This window comes from Aythya fuligula, chromosome 13 (genome assembly GCF_009819795.1).
Source record: "Aythya fuligula isolate bAytFul2 chromosome 13, bAytFul2.pri, whole genome shotgun sequence".
NCBI classification, from domain to species: domain Eukaryota; kingdom Metazoa; phylum Chordata; class Aves; order Anseriformes; family Anatidae; genus Aythya; species Aythya fuligula.
Genome location: NC_045571.1, coordinates 12,024,286 through 12,044,839, shown reverse-complemented (window position 1 = coordinate 12,044,839; position 20,554 = coordinate 12,024,286). Strand labels below are relative to the sequence as shown.

At 37.5% G+C, this 20,554-nt stretch overlaps 1 protein-coding gene across 7 annotated transcripts in view; it reads right to left on the bottom strand.

The window, feature by feature from the left end:
- Positions 1 to 20,554, bottom strand: part of HTR2C (5-hydroxytryptamine receptor 2C) — a 225,565-nt gene that overhangs the window by 90,983 nt on the left and 114,028 nt on the right. Inside the window, exon 1 of one of the 7 annotated variants that reach the window (XM_032196480.1) lies at positions 8,687 to 8,720. The exons of the other annotated variants lie outside the window; for them this stretch is intronic. The gene's annotated coding sequence lies outside the window, so the exon portion shown is untranslated. Of the gene's footprint in view, positions 1 to 8,686; positions 8,721 to 20,554 lie in introns of those variants that run through there. 7 annotated transcript variants of the gene reach the window in all.

Genomic DNA, 20,554 nt, shown 5'->3' with positions numbered 1-20,554 from the left:
TATACATCAGTGAAGGCAAAGAGGACAGTGTGGATGTCTCCTCTCTCATCTGTGCTTTTCTGGGTTCAGTCTCCTCTAGGCTGCAGTGGGGCCCTGAGCACCACAGCAGGGCTCCCAGAATAACCCTAAATATTCTTAGCTACAAGGCGGATGTGGCTTCCTAGCTTTGCAGGACTTCTGGAAATATTTTCTTCCTCTTAATATCAACCATTTCCTCTTACATACATCTCTTCCTTTTGCCTCAAATAGACTTTTATAGCTACTGCATCTCATGTTATGTACCTGAAATGCCAAATTAGGCTCCAATGTTGCAATGAATTATTCCTATCACTTCCACATTCCAGACTCAGGAATTCAGATTGCTGTAGCTCCAAAATTATCAAATATTTTACGATGTAACACTCGGTTAATTTTGATTACCTTACACCAAACCTGAGATACTGAAAAGCCTATCTTCAGTCTAGAAAAGCGTAATAAGTGTACGATTTACAAGAGAACTCAATCTGATGTTGGGCAGGAGCTTGCTCTCATGCTTCTCTGTTATCAAATGCTTCATTCATTGGAAAGAACTTTTCATTTATGTTTCTCTCCTATTCTCTTAACAAGTCCCCCATCTTCCATAGAAATACAAAATCCTCATTTAATTAAATCCCTAGCCCTAAAAGCTCCTTGCTGCTTTGTAGGAATAAAACATTCCTGGACAATAAATAGGAATATCATTAAAAAATAAAAATAACAGCAGGGGTAAAACTTCCTTCATGAAGAAAACTAGAACTTCACTAAGAATTTTAAAGACTTCATTAACAAAATTATCTCTGGATATTTACAAATATTAAATTAAGATCAAGACTTTAAATAGTTTGTCACAGAGATGAACACATCAAAGCATTTCCAAAAGGAAGAACCTGAAATTTGCACAGGTGTCAGAGAGTAGAATTGAGAAGAAATAAAGCCTAATGAAGTACAATGCCTGAAGAAATGGCTAGAACAGGTTTTCATTTACATTATCATCCTCTGTCCTAGTGGGATTAAAAATGAGGCTGAATTCACTTCATGAGATTGAATTCACTTCATAAGATTAGATATTTTATTACACAGAAATACAGATTTCTATAAAAGCTCATTTTCCCTGTTTAATCTCTTCTTTACTCTATAACTGAAAGGTCTCTGCTTTTATTTCAAAATTATTTGCCTCACCAGGAAACAGAGGAGAAAATACTACATACATTCTCATTAACCTGCTAAAAAGGTGCTGTAGTCTTGGCACAATTCCCGGGCCAGCTCCAGCTGCTTTCTGTAGGCTGTGCACCTATGCAGCTGCACATATACCCACATGGGTATTTGCTCTCAAGCGCCATCCTCTCTAGAGCAACCAGCAGCCTATAACCTATAATGGCCTACATATGCATATGTATGTATATCCTAATGTTCTGTAGCTAAGCAGAAAGGTAAATCAAGGAAATCTTCAGATACATTGCTGGCCACAGAGCAGCATAAAACAATTAGGCATCAGACAGACATATAAAGATGTATCCCGGAGGAGATCCTTATCCTCTACAAACTGCAACACAGCCCCTGGTCTCCTGTCTTCACCAGACAAATCAGACAGCCCCAGAGGTAAGGGAGAGGAAAAATAACTGTCTTCCTGTGAGTAATTTCATGTAAATAATCTCTGTAAAAATCCATAGTGAATTAATCAACCTTTTTTCACCTGTAACCTAAGGATGAAAAAGCAATTAAGTACATTCATGGTGCAATATGTTCATGCTTCAGGCAGGAGCTGCAGCAAAGAGAGTACTCACTCCAGAATGCAGAAAGATAAAGCACTGTAGCTCTACCTCTCATCACCAGCAAAGGCGGGTGTATGAAGTCCAACACAAAATGTCTATTTATTGTTCATAGTAAAGAATTTTTTTGAAGGGAGCAGAGTTAACAAAAGAACCCAACTTGAAAACACCATAGCTGGGTAGTCATCCTTATACATCCTCCATGAGCTCAGAAACAAATGCAGAGAAGCTATTAGTACAGTATATGATAGCTCCCTTAAGTTGTGAAATTAATATTTTTTGTACCCAGAACGATTTACAATTAATGTCTGTTTTTATCTTGTGTGACACATGCTGAGTTTGTGGTCTGCTTGCTAATTCTTTTGGAGCAGCAAAGTTTGAACTCCACAAGGAAAGAATTATATCAACTGTGAGTACTGGAATTAATCCCCCTAACTCACCAGAATCTAGTCTCAGTCCTGTTTCAGGGTATTCATTGCTTTGTTAGTCACTAACACAACCTGAATTTTAAACATCCTTGTTGGGAGAATATTGGATGATGTTTTAGATGTTTATTCAGTTGAGTGTAAAGCTTTCCAAAATACATTTTCTGATGCGTGACTATTTGAAAACCCTGCTTTTAAGATTAAAAGCTAAATCAACAAAACAATACATTTAATTTAGCACAGCCCATTCGGGGATGCTACTAGAGATGCATGTAAAAATGCTCATTTCTAGATGCTGATTGTACTTATGTCTGACTGCCATAGCGAGTGGATTGCTCTCAGGGAAAGTGCCATGATCAGACTGTAAGCTCCTTTCAACAAAGGCTCAGGAGCTGCAAACCCCCAGGTACCAGGTAGGAAACCTGCAAGTGCTGAGGGAACCTTTGTCCTGTTTTGCAAGCTCAGTACCACCATGGCAATTTCCTTGCTGTATTGGATTTATCAGTCTGTGGCCCAGGAAGGAACATCCCTGTACCCCTGGAGACAAGTTTTCATGGACCAAATATTTCTTCAGGCCCTGGAAACTCAGCACAGAGGAGCAGAGGTGATAGTGCTTGCTTTCTAAGTCCATTTAATGTGTGAAAAGAAATATGGTACAGGAGAAAGGTGGTCCCTTTGATACATGTGGGTATTTATCATCATATAGTCAAAGCGTGGCATCTGTGCAGCCACTTCTCCGCTGCTATCTCCCATCATGAGGGTTTCACAGAGACTCATAGTTCTTTTCAAGGGCGTTTAGGTCAGAAATATACCCCTGAACTCATCTTCCCTTCAGTGGAACACAGACAAGACTCACAATTACTGTAAAGTATTTTTTTGTTTGTTTGCTTTTTTGTTTTAAACATTAATGCTTGGTAAAGCATAAAACAAACAGAAACACTATCAGAAGCAAAAATACGATCACAGACCAGCTTTGTTGCCAGTTGGAAATTACGTGATAAGCTGCCTGCAAGCTCATTACCACCCAGCTTCCAAAATAAATTGGATATTTTCAAAACCAGAAAGATGAATAATCAAGGAAATTCTATAATGTCATTCACCCAGGAAATAACATTATAAAATAATCTTTGCTGCTGTTGCAGATTGACTTTAGACACGGAATTTATTAACCATTGATAAATGTCAATCATTTTTTTCTCCCGAAAGATAGCAAACTGCATTGTGCTAACAACCCTATGCCCCTTTGCTGGCTCACTAACACTGTACTTAATGTTTCAGATGAAAAGAATAATAGGATTCAAAATAGAGTATTGCTCCTAAGCCTTAATAAAAGGGAAGCCACAAAGTACAAACCTGGGTAATTACTTCCACTCAGAAGAAAATTACTCAGGCAATTCCCCACTTTAAAGCATTCCTGGGGGGCGGAGGGATGGGGAAAAAAAGCACTGCGGCTTGTTTTTATTTTTGGGTTGTTTTACGAACGCATTACTGAACAAATAATCATTGCAAACAAGAAAACAGGACCCATGGACTCTTTAAAACTGTCTGCACTGGACTCACTCTGCTTTCACTTGTTACTTTCAACGGTATTTTACTGTATTACTGCCAGAGCCACACATGGGAGGTGTCTGGTGGCACTTCACAAGCAAGCCAGGGCCATCTTCAGCTGCATAACTCTGGCACCTGATATCTTCAAGGGCAAGTTCGTCTCTTTGGCCACTTTGCTCTTTTGCCAGCCTCCTCTGCCTTGCCTAGCAAGATGAATCAGATGCCCCACTAGATGTATCTTACAACGCTAGAAAGCCACCACCAAAATGGTTGAGATCACCGTTTGCCTGTCTAGGAAATCCTCAGCTAGCCCGGAGCCTCTAAAACAGCTCTGACTCTAACCACCTCTTGGATGCCTCTACAGACCCTGTGCTCAAGACTCTGGGATCTCCAAAAGACCTTCTTGTTTTGGGTAGCTGGTTCAAGCTACAGCTGCCATAAGACAGGCAAGAATTGCTGAATGGTTTGGGATCAAAAGCTCCCCAAACTGTTTATAGCATCAGCAGCTACTGCTGAGAATCTGAGTGATAGCGCCCACATATTTACAGTTTACTGAAGAAATAGATCCTCTCAGCAAACTGGAGCCTGCAAGAACTTTGCAGAACATGTCAAGTTCCACTGATGGAGACAGGTCACATACAGATGAAGTAAGTGATAAAGCAAATAGCTGCAAAATGTGTGTGAGGGCCCCATACACCCACATCTGAAATGTCACCCTGCATATGAAGTAGTTTATAATTTCCCATAATGCCCAAGGAAGTCAAAATGCATAGAAACGTGATTTATTTTAAAACACAACAACCAAAGGAGCTCTCACAGAAGGGAAAATGTTCAGATTTTTAAGCAAATCTGCTCAAGTATTTGTGCTATTTTCAGGACCTTATGTGTGCACAGTGGAAAATTAAATCATTTCCAAAGTTACTTTGCATGGCACCATATGTAAACCAGAACAGTTCAGATGACTTAACACAATCTGCTCTATAGTGTTCTGTGTTAGCTTTTGTCTCTACTATTAATTTGACAGGCTGGCATATGAACGTCACCCTTGATCTCAGAATTCATTCAATTCCTACCTACTACTATTTGTCCTCCTACTATAGTTTCTTTTACCATCACACTGCCAACATGCAAATACACTCAACAGTTGAGGATAAAAAACTTTTAAGTTATTGGAGAAGTAGACGGAGGAAATGGCAAATGGTGGATCATACTCAGAGCTCCTGTCTCTGAAATCAGTGGAAGGTTTGCCCTTGACTTCCATGGGACCAAAGCAACCTCCTTGCAGCTACATCAGATCCTATTTCTGTACATGGTGAGATGACACCAGTCCATTCCTGCTAACTTCTTGTTTGTACTCTTCAAAACAAAGGCATGTGCTCCGTGTAGGTACATTGCAGCTAGGAAGTCTATGTTACTAGTGATTTAATACTGACATTTTCTCAGGCCCAGTATTTAGTAATCAGTCGCCAGGTATTCCTCCTCTGTGTATTATCACACCGTTTTACACTACCATTATTTTTACATACAAAGTTCTCAAATGTCTACCAATGTAACACAGGGCTTGCCAAAATTTTTTGCTACACCTACTTCAGCAACAACTTTGAGTGTACCAGTTCAGTAAGACAAGGAGCATTTGCATGTGAATAGTGCTGCGCTCCCAGACACAGGCTTCACTTGTCAACTGCTGGCTGAAAGAACAGTCCTTTTTGCAGTTGCATATGTGCTGAAGGCTGAAACTATTTTTAATCGTCAGTGCTGCTGCATTTTAGAGCAGCAAACACATAATAGCAAATACCAGACACAAAAGCAATGATTTTTCAGCTGACCACCCATACTATCACAATAATTTTCAGTGCATGTGGGGGCTCAAGAAGGAGGGCATCAGCTGCAGATTTATATGAGGAAAGGGCAGAGTGTTCCATCCACCCATCGGCACTACCCAGGGGAGCAGATCAGCTTCCATGGCTTGTAACCCAGTTCCAGCTGTACAGGCCCATCCTCCCCATTCAGATCAGGGCTGGTGCCAAAAAACCTTTTGGACCCAATACAGAGCCAGCCCAGCTGCAATCTCCTAATATGTCTGTATAACCCCTCCAAAGTTTTTCCTACAAAGGGATCCGAGCCAGTGAACGTTAACATATCTGCATTCTCAAAATCTTCTGCAAGCAAGATTTATTTCACAGTTACAGAGAAGGAAACAACAGTACAGAAAGAAATTAAACATCTTGCTCATCAATGCACAGTGCCAGTCTCAAAGGCAAGAACACAACCCATATCACAGCTCTCAGCCTTGTGCCTTAATCACCAGAACTTACTCAGTCCTAGGCAGTTAGGGATGAACTGCAAAGCTGATATAGCATGATCCAAACAAAAATGCCCTAAAACTCAACACAACAAAAATATAATGCCGACAGATCATGAAATAACCAGTGAGACACAGAGTGAGGGTGCAACAGACCCCAAGAAAAAAAGCCTTTGCACTACTTCATTTGAATTTGGGCTGAAGTAGTTTTGAAGCCTCTCTCCATCATATCTGAAAAGTCATGGCAGTAAGGCAAAGATTCTGGTGACTGGAAAAAGGGAAACATTACTCCCATTTCTAAAAAGGGTAGAAATGAAGACCAGTAAGCCTCATGTCTGTGCCTGGGAAGATCATGGAACAGATCATCCTGGAAGCAATGTTAAGGCACATGCAAGACAAGGAGGTATCTGAGACAGCCAGCATGGCTTCACCAAGGGCAAATCATGTCTGACCAATTTGATGTCCTATGATGGAGTGACCCTTAGGGGTCAGTCCTTCGACCAGTGCTGATTAATATATTTATCCATGACATAGACAGTGGGATTGAGTGCACTCTCAGCAAGTTTGCCAACACCAAGCTGGGTGGTACAGTTGATACACCAGAAGGAAGGGATGCCATCCAAAGGAATGTTAAAGCTTCCTCATTCGCATAGAAAACATCAATGCACAATTGACTCAGATCATGCAATCACTTCTCAGCCTGCGCAGAAACTTATCATCACCAGCAAAGTCTGCTGAAGTAAGTAAATACCTGGTAGCATTACAGTGCTCTGTGGCTGCCAGGCAGTTCCATGGATTAACTCATGGGAGCAGCACTTCAGAAAGCAGCATCTTCCTAAGAAGGAAATGTTTAGATTAAGGTGGTTCTGTGGCTAAAGCACTGTGCAGTGAATTAGGAAACATACAGACTTTACTTGTTTCTGCCCCAGATTCCCCTGTGACTTTAAGAGACCCAAATTAATTCAAAATATAATTACCTGTTTCTGTCAAAAATAACATCTGATTTACTGTAACTGTAAAACAAAAAAAGGAACTGGAGTAATGTTTAATTTGCTTTTCCCCTGTACATGTATGGAAGTGTTTTCATTTTTCCCTGTGACTTTGCAGTTATTCTGAATCAGTGCCAACAGCTGCCGTTGCATGTATATTATACATGTATGTGACTGACACGTCCACAGGAAAAAGATCTCAAGTCACCAACTTGAGGAAAATAATGGAAGAAAAATTGCATGAAATTTTGAAAGAATTGGTTTTTTGTTTGTTTGTTTGATTGTGAGAAATACACAAAATTAGTCAAAGAGACTGACCAGAATGGAATTATTTTAATTACTTTAAATTCTCAGTTTCTTCTATTGCACTAAGTAGTCAATTATTTTCTCCCCCCTTTTTAGGTGTTACCTCATAATCTCACATAACCATGTCTCCTTAAATAGGACTTTCATGAAAGCATAAAGCAAAATACAGACACTGTCGTTCTGAAACACTCACAGCCAGAAACTGGGAAGCACTTTCCACAGAAGATCTACACTATGCTCTTGCCCTGTATAAGACTTCTTCTCGTGTTTTTGCTCATTGTATGCCTTTCACATATCATCAAGCTGACAAACAGAATAATGCCTGATGCAGGATGTACAGTATGAAGCAGCATGACAAGAACAGCGCCAGCAAAACCAGCAGAATTACATTCTCAGAAAAGCCATTTCCCTTTGTCACATTCCTAGATCAGTCTTCATGTAACTGAAACATGCACTCCAGGCACCATTATGGAAAGGAAGGATGCTTCAATAAATATGACTCTGATCTGGAAATCAGAAGCCTTCATGTCCATCATTGACTTACTGTATGAGAATGGATTTTGCCACAAACTCATTTGGGATTGAGCTTCCCACACTATGTGGCAAAACAGAGCTTTCCTATCATCTCCCATCAGCATTCACCGCCGTCCTACCCTCACTGCAAAACCAGCTCTCATGCCAGCCCATGTAGTCCAACTTCCTCACTACTCTTGAGTTTAGGAGCTGGAAAGTTAAGATGTCCCATTATCCCAAGTTATGAATCACTGTATCCTTAAAAGATGAGAACCTTGCAGTTAGTTTTCCATTGACTCCATCAACTAGGCAATAAAATTCAGTAATTTCAATTTTTTTTTCAAAGGTGCAAAGGAAAAATGAGAAAACATTATTGACATGAAACACATGCAAAAAATCTTCCTCCAGTGCTAAAGCAACTGTCTTACATTTCTGGCTCTCCTCAGTTAAGTGAGAACTATTGCTATTGAGGGAAAAAAGGGTTTCTTTGTTAAGGTGCCAGTGCTCTCAGCTCAGACGTCAAACATCTCTTGCCTGCTTAGTAGTGCTTCCTTCTCACCTGTGACTGTTACAGCAGTGCACACCCTGGTTCTGCACACAGCCTGCCTGCCTTAATTCCTGCACATGGATTTACATATCGCTTGATAATTAGCACATTTGCTGCTTCAAATTGCTTGTTCTGGTGCAGGCTTCCAAAGACAACAGATAAAATGTATGCATCATATAAAAAATATTAAGCGTAAAATCATCCATATTAGAATATCAGATTCTCCCCTATTACTTCTCTGTAAGGGTGTCATAAAACCCATCAATCACCTGGTGAAACTGGAAAGTGGATACCTTAGGTGACAAACATCCCCTTTCCAAGTTGTGGCTGTATAGACTCTCTCTCTTGGGAGCCCTTCACATTGAAGCCCAGCAGCTTAACATGTGGCAGCCCACCAAGGCTGAGGAATGGTAGCCATGTGAATGTGTGATTTTGGCCTGTGGTGAAGATGAAAGAGAGTTAAAGTTACATTTAGAAATGGCAGTATTTACCAGAGACTGCAGACTCTCATACAATTCCCAGAGCTCAGGTGATGCATGGTGAACTGTAAACTAATTATGAATCTGAAACTTTATCCATTTACATTGCCGTGATAATACCCTGCTGTCCAAAATCTCCCAGAATCAATGAAACTCCCTCTCTATGTTATGGGCCTTATGCTTCTTGCTACATCCACATTATTTACTTTGATTAACGATTACTTTGTGTACTATTAGCTGAACAAGCAAAGTGTGACTTCAAACATCAGAAATAAGAGCAGGGAGATATTAAAGCTTATAGCACAATCAAATGGCCTTGCAGTTCCCTAACCCCTCCTTTCCAGCTCTTGTTAAAACAGCTTTAACTACAGGATACGTTTCCTGAAAATCTTCCAAAGACCCTTGCTTACTAATGTAATAAACAATAGTATTTAGAGTTCCACTGGGTTAAGAATATTCTTCCCTAGCTTTTAAATTTCCTCAGGACTACAAAGATAGCAGCAATGGAGAAGTCAGCCAAACCGCGCATACATTTTACCGAATAGACTACCACAGATAAATCATCACATACTGCTTGGAAAGTTTCAAAAGAAAATGAAGGGCTAAATTTTCCCACAGTAACCATAAGAAATGGCCTAAAATAAATAAAAAGGTAGGAAATTCCAGCATTGCCTACACATGCTTAGTTTAAGTCAGAAACATAGGGGGTTTCAATGATTCATATAACCTTCATGGGCTTGGGGATTACATGGCTGAGAGTCATAAACAGTTGAACTAAATTAAATACTCTTAGTGAGCTTGTCTTCCCTTTCTAGTTTATTCCTGTGCGATACACAATTATTATTCCCTTCCTCCTCCCCCAGAATATAAAGTAGCAGAATGCATCTTTCTGTAAAAGATTTCTAATCAGAAAGTTTGCTCACAAAAATAATGATGCTTTTAAGAATATTTCTCCCCACAACCACCAGATCACGTAAATGCAATTAATACATATTAGATATGTCAAACAGCTCAGCAATCAGGTCTTTTAACAAATGAAAAATAAATAAATCGTGTAATGAAATTTTTGCCTTCAGTAAGAACCAGAATTCTTGTGACTTGTGAGCTATCACCTTCACTATAAACACACCAGATGACTTGTACTGCACTTAAATTTGTCCAGTGAAGCTTTCTCATGGCTTGGAGTTTTAGGCAAGTTCCCCAACTATTTCACACACAAAAAAATTGTGGATATAAGAGGTTAGTTGTTTTGCTAACAAAGGAAAAAGAGGTGTAAAGTGGAATTCAAACTTTTTAAACCTTTATCAAGGAAATATACCAGTATCATACTTCAGTTCTTAGCAGCTTACTGCCTTCTGTTATTAGCAGCATGTGAAGTGCCAAAGTGCCAAGGTAAAGCAAAGAAAAAAAAAAAAAAAAAAAGACGTTTTAGTTGATCTTCAAAACCTCAAAACATAAATGAAACATAAATGCTTCAATATCTGATCTTGTATCTGACCAAGCTGCAGCGACATGCTATACAAAGCAGATCTACGGCAGCACTCACTGCTGCCTCTGCTCACCTTTCCTTGGACATTCAGGGAAAGGAGGTAGCTAAGAGTTGTCCATAGGCTACTGCAGGTGCAGACACAGGTAAACAACAGACTACCTGGATCACGTGCATCACTCAGTTGCTGAAGAGCCCAGAGTTTCACAGGAGAAAAAAATCAAAACAAAAAAAAACAAAACCCAAACAACTTGGCATTTCAGAGATGGAATTCAGCTCTTAAGATGTCAGGATGATTTGTGAAATTCTACAACAATACAGAGCCTATTTATTTGTTCAAAACCACTAAACCTGCACTATGGATTTGCAGAAGTCTAGTGCACATGTACAGAGTGAGCTGAAAATAACAGTTTGGACAAAAATAAACCTACAAGAAAAACTGTCAGAGTACATGGGATCAAAAATCTCAGTCTTTAGAAACCAAGCATTTTGTTAAGGTGAGAAACTCCCAACATTCTGTTTTAAGCTTAAAGAAAAACAAATCCCAGAATACTTGAGAAATAAATACCATCCTGTGATTCACAAGGGAACTATTCCCTTTTTTCCCCCTATGACAAAGGGGAAAATATTTAGAATATTTTCTTCCAAAATAGTGCTCACTTGGTTATATAGATCAGAGTTCTGCCTACGGAAGTTATAATGAAACTGAAGAACTATTTCAGTACAATGTCAAATCCAATACATTATGTGAATATTTTAAATAGATGTTATGCATCAAACCGTATTCTCAATAATATTTTAGTACACTATTTATTTCATTTTAACACTATATAATATATATTATACATAAAATTATATGCAATTTATATTTATTTTAACACCACCTAGAAAATTGTATTGACTTGTTATATATCAAAATTGCAATTTAAAGTCAGTACATGAAAAATATATTGTCCCAACCTGAGGCAGAGCTCTGGTCCTTGGAAGCAGGACACACACTGCTGCCTTCACTTCTACACCTTGCAAACTGGAACAATTTTAAAAGAGAGATATTGCTAGTGCTATTCCTCCCCCCTCCCCCCCCCCCCCCCACACACACACAAAGAGTTTATTATATGTAATTCTAGAAACTAGAAGAACTTCATGCACAAGATCAAATCTGAATGAGTGCCTTTAAACCATACTTCTAGAAAACCACTGTTTTAAAGATTAGAGTAGTAGAGTGGTTCAAGCTGTGAAAGACTGCAAGGAAACTAGAAGTCAGCTGTGAACAGGACAGAACTGAAAGCTAATGATTTCCAAACACACACGCAAAAAAAAAAAAAAAAAAAAAGGGGTGGGGAATAAAAACCTAAAAACCATTCTTTGAATTGAGAAGAGCGTATTTTCAGTGAGCTTCACATGACATCATGCGTCATGGAGGTGATATTCACAATCAGAGCATGTGGGGAGGTGGGTGTTGCTTTGTTTTGTTTTATGAATTGTACTTCTTGGCAGAATTCTCACAATACAGGGCTCAAAGCTCTGATGCTTTTACTTGAAATAGGGCTTCAGTACTGCCTACTGGCTTAATTCTCTTCAAAATGGTCTGAGATCTACTGTAGCCTATTCAGAGAACCACACAATTTTGCAATTCTGCACTATTCTGCACTTCTTCTACAACTCATAGTATTCATGGCCTGCATAAAGTTCTTCAAAACCTCATGAAAATGCCTTAAGAAACAAATGGGTTTTTTTGTTTGTTTGTTTTTAAGAATTTGTGCAAACCTAAGCACCAGAGGAAATCTAAGGGCACAGAGGGTTAAGCAGCAATTAGTATTTTATTACTAAATCTACTTTTTTTTTTTTTTCTTCCTTTCAAACCAGGTAGGAGTATTGGAAAAAAAGGTGTAAGATACAGCTTAACCCATTATTTTTTTCTTCAAAATATTTTTCCTAAGAGAACTGTATTTGCAAACCTTAGGTGAAACCACACAGCATTAAAACTTTCAGGCATGCACTTCTGTTATGCAATCATTAGTAATCAGAACAATACAACAACCCTTCCAAACAACAGTCAAATATACATGCTGAATTTCACATATAAAGAGTATGAATATTTGAATTAGTTTTTCCATAAATGTTCTTGTTATAAAAATACTCATACATCTCTATGCATCAAATTTTAAAATAGCTTTTCCTTTAATATTCCAGATCAGATTGCACTACCTTAGATGCAAAAATACCTCAAAGCTTCTTATATATGTATTTTCAAAATACATATCAAAATACTATTTTTGCTGAGGTCCAAGAGAGCGATAAAGAGTTTTCAAAAGGCAGAGATTATAATTACCATGCTGCTTATTCACTCTTTCTAGTCAAAGTTAGTGCAAAAAAAGTCTCTGCGTTGCATAAAGGATTTCACCTTGGGCAAACACTGGACAGTTTAGCTTCTCTGTGCTAGGGCTCCTGCCAATGGTTCTAGCACAGCTCACCCGCTGCCTCTGAAGGGGGGAATGCACATCCCTTGCCCATGGTTCCTGGTTGGCCAGCAGCTAGGGAAATTCCTGTGTAGCTGTGAAACAGAAAGCCCAAACTTTAACCATCCTATCAGGTTTGTGGGTGGGATTCATATGCCCAGCTGCAGATGTCCATTGCATTTTTCCTCTTCCTGAACATAAAAGCAGTCAGAAACACCTGCTGTCTGTTTAGCCATGTAGTTAGCAATCTCAGCAGTACTGCAATGTTTCCACATACGAATGAGTTCTCAATTCCAAGCTGATAAGAAAATAACCTTCATGATGCTTTATGGCTACATGAAAGCAAACATTCTGAGCACAAGGAAACACAAGCTTCTTCTCTCTCCCCAGGTTAACACTTGAATTCTATGAGTTGCATAGATTCTGCTGTAGAGCTTTGCTTCAACATACCAACCTCCACTTTGTACGTTAATACAGATGCTGAATTAAATCCATGGCATCTTCCACAGTTATGCACGTGTTAACGTTAACCTTCAAAATTTATTTGCAAGCTTGAAAATAGTCTTATAATTACGATAGTTTCAATCAGGTCTTAAAAAGTCATGAGTGTATTTTTGCCTCCTGACACAACAGAATATAATTTTTCCCCCAAAAAATAAATTTGCTTTTGTCATGTCCCTTGTCACAGTGCTATTTCAGAAATAAGCTCAGAAAAATATTTTAGAATTTACTTATTTTGTCACCAAAGGGGGAAAAAAAAAAAAAAAAAAGATTGGAAAATAAGCCTCTCACCCTTTCACCAAGCAATAAATAAATCAGAACTCCAGATCTTCATTGCTTTCTGCAGCAAGGGATTTAATCTTGCCCCACACCTTTCCTATTTCTGAGGCAACAGTGCTGTAACATGCATGGCATGTATGGGCCTAAGAATGGAGGGCATCTGACTGCAGACGCCCCATCCTGCAAGATAAATCACTTCATCTTTCTAAAATATTGGCATCAGTTATTTCATGCCACTCATTGAGGAACTAGAAACTTTCACTAGTGCTTCAATATCACCTCAGCTATTACAAACATTTGATTTTATGTGATCTGACATGACTTTGTACTTCTTTCTGCTCTGATTTGCTATGATTGATTTATAAGGGTGGCTGATAAAGCATTAATATATTTATCTGGTTTTATGCAAACAGAAACAGTGAATTTGCTTTTTCATGCACTGGGATGAAATTCAATGTGATCATAAGAATATGCTAATATAGTAAAATATCTGATGAATAATTCAGGCTCTTAGGAGTGAAACACTGAAGGAGACATTTTCGGATGACTATGTTGACAGGCTCTGATGTCCAATATGTTCGATGCAATGGAGAATGAGTTGGAAAGCCCATGAATGTCATTTTTCTAGTTTGTTTACTTCTCATCAGTAATAAATGGCATCGTGTATTCATTTTAGATTCCCTACTGGAAAGGCTGGAACATTTATGCTAGAAATTAAAAGTGCATCACAATGACGTCAATGCCCAGATGCAGGAATGAGTCAGTCGCGTGCTTCTAATTGAGACAGCATTTAGAAGAGTTAAGAAAAAAACAAACAACAAACACAATATTTACAATAAGGAGAACTCATGAATGAGTTACACTATACATGCTGTCAAGTTCGGGTTGGGAGGGGTTCTGCCTTCTCCAGTACCTCTAGATACATGCTAGCATCTGGCTAGACTGTCAGAAAGTCAGACTGGAAAAAAAGAGGTTAACTCCTAGACTTGTTTTCAAGCAGCCTTTTTTTCCCCCAACAGGCTGAGATTTCATAAAGTCAAAAACAATTTGTCTGGATCTCAAAGACTTTAAGTGTTGGCCTACTGACTGGGATTTTATGAAGAGAGACCAAGCAAACTCATTACAAACAAGCAAAAATAAAGGATTAGAGTTAGGTTTCCTTATGCCAAACAAACCATTTAAAGCCTCCCTTGCTCCCTCAAGGTGCTTAATTGTCAAGCTCATCGTGTCACATTAAATCACAATCATTTTAAATAATCTGTGATTTATGTAATCCTACACAGGGCTACTGAGCAAAATTAACCTATGCTAATATATCCCTCAGGAAAAAAAAAATCCAACACTATTACACTTCTAATTAGTAAATAACAGATTTCTCTAATTGCTAGGGGAACAAAGCTAACCATTATAGCAACAACTCTGCAGGTCAGCTGGCCAAACAGTACAAGGGAAAATGAGCCACTCAGCCAATACATACCTGAAATATTAGTCTTTTCACAACATAGACATGTTGTGATCTGCCTTTATCACACAACCTCAAAGTTGTTGCTTAGGTGGTGATATCTCACAAGATGCTTAAATCTCAGACCTGCCAACTCCCTTGATTTGCCAAGCTTGCTGGCCTTTCTCTGAAATATGCAAAGCAAAACAGAGATAGAAATCGAGGCAGGCATTGTTCAACTGCTTCAAGTATCCATCTACAGCTGCAAAGGCAATATAAAACCATTCTTTATAAAAATCCACTAAGAGGTTTCACCTGTGCGGCTGTAAGCAAACCACTTCTTAAGAACAACAACAAAAAAAAAAAAAAAAAAAAAACAAACAAACAAAAAAACAAAAAAAAAAAAAAAAAAAAAAAAACACCTTATCCTCTTCCCAACACTATGAACTTCTCACAATCAACCCACACTCATACAGGTATCTGTTTCTATTTTACAAACTCCAGTGCTGAGCCAAAGCTGGATGGTGACATGGCAGTTGGTTTGCAAAGTTTCAGCTATCCTTCAGCTTTAAGTCAAATGTATGTGCAAAATGTCCCAGATCCTAAAGGTGAAGCACCAATATTTTCTATATTTGTGCAAGGTGGAAGTAACTACAGACTGGATTTTCGAAGATATTTTGCCAACCAGTGCAATATTAAAAGAGAGATATCAACATCTGAAAACATCTGAAGATCTAGTTTGGTGGCTGTCCACATCAATACACAACAAGAAAAACTTTCAAACATAGCTTCTTAGACACAGAGCTGTCTAACATCGTAAAGTTAAACTACATTATGGCTATAGTATAGAACCAACTAATGTAATGTTTTGACCATAAAATCATAACTTTGACAAAGACATAAGATTTAAAATTACCTTTTGTGTGATTTCAATAGAAGCTTATTATCCAAATGTCAGATGCAATCAATAACATTACCTTTTGGTATATCCCAGCGTACATGATTTATTTGCAGTAATGTTCCATAATTACAGCTGATGTAAAATGACTAATCAACTTCACATTTCAACACTAATTCATCATGGTTAACCATTCTATTCACAACTTCCCCCCCATTTGCTATTTAACACATCTTTAAAAGCAGTTGAATGATCCCTAAATAAGTCAGTGAAGCATAGTCCTTCATTTAGATTTGTATTTTTATATATACGTACACTCACAAACAGCTGACCAACACTTTTTGTTTGCCCATTAAAATATTTTACAAACTCCAAACAGTAGCCAATTTTCAATACAATTCACAGCAGGCAAAATGATAGAATATTTGACAAGTGACAAAAATTAAGCCAGTTTCTACTTCCTTTCAGTTCATGTCATTTATTTTATTGGATTACAGTTATTAGAAACTGGGGGAGGAAAGTGGGCAGGAAAAGGGGGGATTAGGTTTAGTTGTTCAGTCGACAATGTAACTTACTCATTTTGGCACATACTGCAATACCTATTTTTATACTACCCATCGCTCTGCTCTCCCCAAGATGTGCCTTCACCCACACACCACTTGTGCACTGTACAAGTCACATCAGTTATGTAATGGTAGCATTTTGTCTTGGAGATGTAGGCTTGTGGCACAGTGTATGAAAGTGGGAACAAACTCACAGAAAGGAACCAGCAGAAGGACAGACACAGGGCAGGAAGGGACTTGATGCAGCCCCCAGATGGAAAGGCACTGATGGCTTTGAAGTCCCTCAACAAAAGAAGATTTAAAAAAAAATAAACACAACTGATGCAACCTATCAAATGAAGAAAAACAAAGGCAGTACAAAAAATTTCTTGGCTTTGAATCTGAACAGTTATTAAAGAAAATTAGACATAGAGGTCTGAGAAACAACTGTTTCTCAATAAATCCACTTTCTTGGCATCTTCTTCCTTCTTATTTTTCTTTTAGGAGCCCTTTTCTCTAACAAGAAGGTACAACAACAGTACCTCTAGTTTTGAGAGCACAAATCAAAAACAGTCAGATTGGTATGCAAGAATTTACAAGAAAATCTCTTTTGCATAATTCAAAATGGCCAGCAAAGTTCTTTGATACCTTTTTTTAAGTCCTTTCATGACAATACCAGATATCGCTATCAGTAATATATTTCTGTAATTCTGTGTTCTGGCTCTACTGACTTTGCTTCCTATGTGTAAAAATTAAATTTCAAATCAAAGGTAATTTTTCCTTTTCTCTATCATTCAAAAACTTTAATTATAAAACAGATATTCCAAGCTTCAGCCAGTAATATGGCTTGCTCCCTCACGTTAGTAAAGAAACAACTTATGAGAGAAATTAAAATTAAAATCACACCTACTTTTTTTTTTCCCCAAAACATAGACCGGTTTTCGCTCATGTGAAAATCTGAAATAGGAAGTTAAGACTAGTACAATAAATCATTCTAAAAGGTATAACTATGTTCCTTTCTTATACATAAATTTCATATAACCATTTTAAATTAAGGGGGTATTTTTTCCTTCATTGTACATTGATTAACAGTTAAAAGTACTTCTCTGTTTCAAAGTTTTCATAAATAATGTTGTAGAGAATTTAAGCATATCATAAAAAAAAAGATTTAAATATATTTGTAGGAAAATATAGTAATATGTTAAAAATCAAACTTCAATTTTTCATAAATGAGCAAAGAGACTGGTGTCATTGAGAAAAACTAGGACCATGAAGGCTGTAAGGTGGCTATTGTCCTACCCTGCTAGGACAAACACTAACCTGTTACCTTTCTCTAGTGACAACTAAGTAGCTAGACACTAAGCTCGCCATCTTTTCTGCAAAAGTCAACTCAGTGACATGACTGAAAAAAAATTACGTAGAGGAGATGAGATGCATGATCATGTTGTCCACAATTATTTTGAAAATTACCATCAACCAGATTTAACACTGAATATGTTTCAGAGAAAGGTCAGTTATTGATAGTAAAATGTCATTATTAAAAGATATCATAATCTTGATGACAAGCACAACAGACAGATTTCTAGATATCCTACAAGGCAGCCAGCATGCTTTTCTGTGCTGTGTAGAGAAACAAATGCATACAAATAACTAATAATAGTAAAACAGAGTCATTGAGTAATTCAAAAGATATAGTGGCTCTCCTTCCTACAGAGATTAAAATTACATAACAAAAATAAGATAGTAACGAGCTAATTCCATCATCGTCATTATTATTAGCCTGTATAGTTTATGTAAATGTTAACAAGGGTTGTCAAGACAGTTAGATGATAAAGCATATGCAGCAGACAGATTGGTTCAGTTTAGCATCTGAATTTACGTTTTCGTTACAGAGAACAATTTCAATATGAATTTCATTTGATTTAAAATATACAAAAGGTTTTTCATAAAGAGACCTTGTTTCCTATAGATCTATATGAAAAAAAAAAAAAAAAAAAAAAAAAAAGCTGTCACAAAAATAGAGTTATTTTAACAGATTCATTTCTAAAATGACAGGAAATGGATGACATGAAAGTGAATGGGCTCAGCAAAGTAAACCTCGAACAAATCCACTTTATACTATGCTTTTTCCAGGGCCAATGACAAACACTAACACATCTCACTTTGGCAACTACCTGCATGGTCCTCCCAGAGCTCATACCTCCACAGGGGCAAGCTCTATGTAGCACAGGGCATTGCCTGTATTTTTGTTATTAATAAAAACAATAGTAATAAATGTTTTTTGTTATTAATAACTAAAACACAGGGACCACTGTGTTTTGTTATTAATAACACTGATAGACTACTGGATTGGACACGTAAGAGGAACAGGCAAGGTATCATTTTGCTTCATGTTTTTATCTTTAATAAAATGGAAAAGAAGGAAATAATATCTATGTGTTATAACTTATCCATCAGGAAACAATAGCTTTATTTTTTCCCCATTTATAGACCCACATGGACTTTCTAGCAGCAGTGTGAACCACTGAATAAACTGAAATCCCTCTCAATCCATTTTATTCTGTTTAGTCACATTTTTCAGATCCATTTAGAAAAAAAATCATGACCCATCAGGGGCCTGAAGGCTGTAAAATATCTAACGTTTGTAGTTTTTATTTAACTCCAGTAAGTTTGATTAAGGCAAGGTGAAACAGTGTCTGCTTTTTCCAGTATGAGACAGTTTGAATATTCTCCAGAGTTTTTGTTCCATATCTGTAGAAATCATGATACCTTCTATGAAGTCTACAATCAATTTTCACACTGTATGCTCTAATTAGATATTAATATTGTTTCCAGAACAGACATCTACTGTCACCAAAGCAACACTGTACATCTGGAACAACTTTTTTTTTTTTTTTTTTTTTTTTAATGGTTTGGAGTTTTAGAAAAATACAAACTTAATTTCAATTTTATAAGTGCAGAAAATCTAGCTGCTTCAGGCAACCAGAAATGCTGAAATGTTTTTGTCATTTCATTTGAACACCCTCATAATAATATTGGTGTGCCTCGGCACACAAAGCATGCTACTAGTATGATAAGAATGTAAGCTGTAAAAACAGAGAAAAGATTATCTCAAATGAAACTGATGACTTCAGCAATGCTAACTGTGACATCACTTCAGGCAGAAGAAATGATTGATTGGTAATTTTTAATTTTTAATTTTTTTTCAAATTTTTATGAAACCTTAGAAATCCAATAGAAAACTACTTAAGCTGTGCTTCAGGACATGCTAGATACCATGGCCTGCTGTTTACCCAACCCAACGGCAACCTGATGCAGTTCCTCAAACAATATAGCAAAGCTCTCAAACACCTTTATTTCTGCACCTACACAGGCAGCACCTATTTTGCTCTCCTTGATGACTATGGAGGAGAGTAAACAGGATTTCTGACTGGTTCATCCAGTGCATGTGAACAGGTGCAAAAACACTTGACTGGAAATTTTTAGGAGAAAGAAGGAAGCCAACCTCATCAGCAGTAGTAATATGCTGTTATATGATTGCTTCTGCACTGAAGTTCCTGGTTTCTGTAAGGTGGCTACAGTTGTTCTCCTACAATTCGTTGCAAACCTTCATGGTGCTGGTGTAGATAACATCAAAGCATTAAATCTTTTTTGTTTCTCCATTGCATAAAAGAATAAAATTGGGATTATGTATGCTGGTACATACACTGTGCATCTACAGGTCATAAAAACAACAAATCCAGTAAATTGCAGTCGCAATTTTTGCCAAGTAAAGTAAAATATATCATCACTTCCAGAAAAAAAATAAAACCACTAACTGTTGAAAGTGAATGTTCTACTTGTATAAAAAGTGATCTAAATATTACTCTTTACCGACAGCATGAATTTGAGGAAAAGGAGTGTGAATTTTAATTACTATGCTACTGAGAGATGCTTAGCTGCAATTTAAAAGCATTCTTCATGTTTATTTAAAGACTATAAGAACAGCAGAAGAAGTGCTGCATAATAATTTTTTATTGTATTTGGAACTGAAATCATGCCTCTCTCAGTCT